This window comes from Lynx canadensis, chromosome D1 (genome assembly GCF_007474595.2).
Source record: "Lynx canadensis isolate LIC74 chromosome D1, mLynCan4.pri.v2, whole genome shotgun sequence".
NCBI classification, from domain to species: domain Eukaryota; kingdom Metazoa; phylum Chordata; class Mammalia; order Carnivora; family Felidae; genus Lynx; species Lynx canadensis.
In genome coordinates this window covers 79417965-79422797 of record NC_044312.2, presented here as the reverse complement: position 1 = coordinate 79422797, position 4833 = coordinate 79417965, and positions in this window count along the sequence as shown.

Below are 4833 nucleotides of genomic sequence, written 5' to 3'. Positions count from 1 at the left end.
TTACAAAACTAAACATACTCTTACCATGTGATCTGACAATTACACCTCTCAGTATTTGGCCAAAGAAGCTGAAGACTTATGTACAACAAAAACCTGCACATGGCTGTTTATAGCGGTTTTTATTCATGATCGCCAAAGTTTAGAAACTAAGATGTCCTTTGGTAGATAAATCGATAAACAACCGGTGGTACATTCAGACCATGGAGTGTTATTCGGTGCTAAGAAAGGAGCCATCAAGCCATAAAAACTGTGGAGAAAACACAAATGCCAATCTGCAAGAAAAACTTGAATGCTAATCTGGAAAGAAGCTAATCTGAAAAGGCTACGTAGTATATGATTCCTATACGACATCTTGGAAGAGTCATGAAAAACCATGGCAACATTAAAACATAAGAGACTCTGAAGGACTGAGAACAAACTAAGGGTAGATGGGGGGTGGAGGAGAGGGGAAAGTGGGTGGTGGGCAGGGAGGAGGGCACTTGTTGGGATGAACACTGGGTGTTGTATGGAAACCAATTTGACAATAAATTATATTTAAAAAATAAGTTGTTTTCAGGAATTGAGGAATGGAGAGAGAAGAATAAAGAATTTTTTGGGCAGTGCAAATATTCTCTTAAATACCATAATGACAGATACATGTTTTCATACATTTGTTCAAACCCATAGAATGTACAATACCAAGAGTGAATTGTAATGTAGACTATGGACTTTGGGTGATTATGATGTGTCAATGTAGGTTCATCAATTATAACGAAATTACCACTCTGGTGGAAAACATGGATAATAGGGAGGCTATGCATGTATGGGGGTAGGTGTATGTGGGAAATCTCTGTACCTTCTCCTCAATTCTGCTATGAGCCTGAAACGACTCGAAAAAAAAATAAAATCTAAAAAACAGTCTTGTCCTACCATTTTAAAAATATAAGGGTGATCATTTTTTTAATATAGTATAAATGATTGAGTTTGTCAAGTGGTTTCTAACTTGGAACACCACTTAGCCCTTAAAATAGAAGCAAATGCAACAGTTACTCTTAAATTGTTATTTATGTTGAAACCTCATATTTTCTTAAGGCCAGATTTAAAAAAAAAAGATTTTAAGTTTATTATTTTGAGAGAGAGAGAAAGAGAGGGAGGGAGGGAGAGAGGGAGGGAGGGAGGGAGGGAGAGAGAGAGAGAGAGAGAGAGAGAGAGAGAGAGAGAGAATAAGCAGGGAGGGCCAGAGAGAAGGAGAGACAGGATTCTAAGCAGGCTCCACACCAATAATGCAGAGCCCAATGCAGGGCTTGAATTCAGGAACCATGAGATCTTGACCTGAGCTGAGGTCAAAAGTTGGACTCTTAACAGACTTCACCACCCAGGCACCCCTGATTTTTTTAATTGGCAAATAAAACAGGTAAATAGGAAGAAATATGCCAATTATACTTCAAAATGATTTTAATTAATTACTTCTATATATGAAAAGTAAAACCCAAAGTAGCTGTCTGCAGGAAGGAGAAACAACTAGAAAAGCCATTAAACCACATTTTATTTATACTTCTATTGTTCATCATGACAGTTTTCTAGCTTCTGTATATACACATTCCACAACTGTAAATGTCAGTATAAAAAGTGCAGATAACTTCTGGAGCAGAATTCAAGGCAGATAAATTTCATATCGACTTAAGTTAGTGTTAGTAGCACTTAAAGCCTTGAATGTGTATACAGTAAAACCCTGGATTGTGAGTAACTTGTTCTGTGAGTGTTCCACAGGAAGAGCAAACATTTCTAATAAATTTTAACTTGATAAACGAGGGATGTCTTGCAACACTAGGTATGTGAAGCCAAATGTCACATGATCACAACTGAGCCAATGGTTCTCCTCTCTCTCTCTCTCTCTCTCTCCCTCTGTCTGGATTGTGGGTGATCATCTTCCATGCTCAGATGCTCAGTCTCAGGCCACGGTGTTTGGCAGAAATCAGTGATTTTTTCAGAACATTGGAAGATGCCCACCACTGGCACTAGTGTGTTTTCTGTCATTTCAAAGCACCTATGGGCAGTCCTTTACTTTTCCATACAGGAGTAAGGTTAGGAATGCTTTGCTTCATTCTAGGTCTTAGATAGGTTTTTTGTTAAAGTTGCATGAAAAGAAAAAGATTTCATTGAGCCAATAGTTAGTAGTGATTCCGTTAGAGAAAGTTGTCCTGTATGATAACCCTCCTCTCTTGTCTCCCTTACACCAGTCATGAAGGTTTTCAAAAGTAAGTGCAGGTTAATTTGTTTATATTTCCTTATATTTTGTATTTTCTTTATTATTTTCTATTATATTACAGTATTGTAATCATTTTTATATGAATATGTTTTGGGCTGTAGAATGAATTATCTGAGTTTCCATTATTTTTTATGGGGAAATTTGCTTTGATATACAGGTGCATTAGATTACAGGCAGATTTTTATTTACCAGCTTATTCTGTATGCAGAAAAACACATTTTTGTCTGGGGCAACAGAGGTGTGAAGGGTTTCCAGCCCAGTATGAGATGCAGACTCTGTGCTCTTTAAGAATTGCTGGCATGTTGAAGTGGGCTGCTCATTAATGACTTTGGCTTTGTTTTTCTCTCGTGTAGTTCATATCTAGAGCTGAGCCCTTCAAAAATGGTTATGGGACGCATGCAGAAAATAGAACAGCTTCCAGTGTGCTATAGTTGTTACATACTTTTTTTTCTTTTTATGTTATTTATAACCTTTATAGTGTCCATTAACTTCAGCAGATTATAGTTAAAACTTTGGGAAAAAATGTTTCATATACTGAGCATTATTTAGAGGAGTGTGGTGTATTATTCCTATGTAGTTTATTTAGCTAATACTGAAATTGTTTTTTTAGGCTTTCTCATATGTCTCAGATACCTACATTTTCTTAATGATGTTTAGACAGAAATCAGTTGTTTGTGTTTACTTGTCTTTTAGAGAATAACACTTCACAATATACATCATTTAAACTTTTCTATGGAAAATAATGAAATTTTCATACATGTGGTTTTCTGTAAAACTTTTCCATGATAACAAATTATTATACAACTTTAAAAGCTTGTTTCACGATGAGTTGTATACACAGTAAATATGCCAATAAAAAAAAATTTGTATTTTCTTTGGTAAACAAAAGCTACACATTCTTTACCAAAATAGAAGGGTTAGGAAATTATATTAGAAGTTACTAAAATATGAAGAATCAGTATATCAATTGATATATTATATTTTCAAAATAAGATATGGTCTAAGGTATTATATTCTGAACGCTGTCTCCAGTTGCATTATTTTTCTTTCTCAGAAATGACTTTTTTCAGATAATGCATAGTTCTCTTCTTGTGAAAAAACTTCTATAAGAAACATAAGAATCTTTGGAACCATATATATTTGGGTTCAAATCCAAGATCATTCCTTTAATAATGATCTGTGTGACTGTGTGACTTTGTTAAGTTCTTTTAATTCTCTAAAACCTACATTTCCAGACACTTAAAATGAATTTTACTTTTTCTAATGTACTATGTATGATTGAAAATAATAATGTGTATTCTCTAGTTTTTGATGCCAGTTCTATTTGTTCCTTTAATCAAACTGTCAGTTATATTTTTAATTCTAGATTATTATTAATTTTTTAACTTAAGTGAAGTTTACAAGTTTGTAAATTTCTTCTAATGTTTCTATACATCTATTCTTTTTTTTTATTTTTAAAAATTTTTTTTAACGTTTTATTTATTTTTGAGACAGAGAGAGACAGAGCATGAACGGGGGAGGGGCAGAGAGAGAGGGAGACACAGAATCCGAAGCAGGCTCCAGGCTCTGAGACATCAGCCCAGAGCCCGACGCGGGGCTCGAACTCACGGACCGCGAGATCGTGACCTGAGCCGAAGTCGGCTGCTTAACCGACTGAGCCACCCAGGCGCCCCTATACATCTATTCTTTAAATATTTTTTGTTGAAATGTAGTTGACCTATAGCATTATACTAGTTTCAAATAATATAATGATTTGATATTTGTATATATTGTGAAAGGTATTATAAAAACTAACCATATAGTGGGGCACCTGGGTAGCTCAGTTAGTGAAGAATCCAACTCTTGATTTCAGCTCAGGTCATGATCTCACAGTTGTGAGATCAAGCACCATATCGGGTTTGATGCTGACAGTGTGGAGCTTGCTTGGGATTTTCTCTCTTCCTCTCTCTCTGTCCCTCCTCTTCGCCCCCCTTAAAATAAATAAATTTAAAAAAGCTTTTTCTTAAAATTTTACCATATGGGGATAATGGCTGGGAATATAAAAATAGAGCTAACTTGATGGAAGGGAATTTGATAATATATAACTGCATTTGCTCTTTGACACAGAAACTTCATCTCTAAAAACTTATTTTAAAAATATATGTTCAAAAATATGAAAACAAATATACATAACATGATTTATTCTATTTCAATTTGTAATAACAAGTGACCATAAAGCAACCCAGTGTCCATGGATAGTTTACTGGTTAAATTAGTCATGGCACATCCTGATCATTTGGCTGTAAAAAGAAGTGAGGAATATCTATGTATTGATATTCAGCATATATATTTTTCATTTTGTTTTTCAGAATATATTTTAAATTAAAAAAGCACATAAAAAAAGTATATGTGTGCAATGCTACCATTTACCTAAGAATGTGATGTTGGGCACATGGGTGGCTCAGTCAGTTAAACATTCAACTCTTGATTTTGGCCCAGGTCATGATCTCATGGGTTAGTGAGTTCAAGCCCTGCGTCAGGTTCTGTGCAGGCAGGACAGAACCTGCCTTGGATTCTCTCTTTCCTTCTCTCTTTGCCCCTCCAGC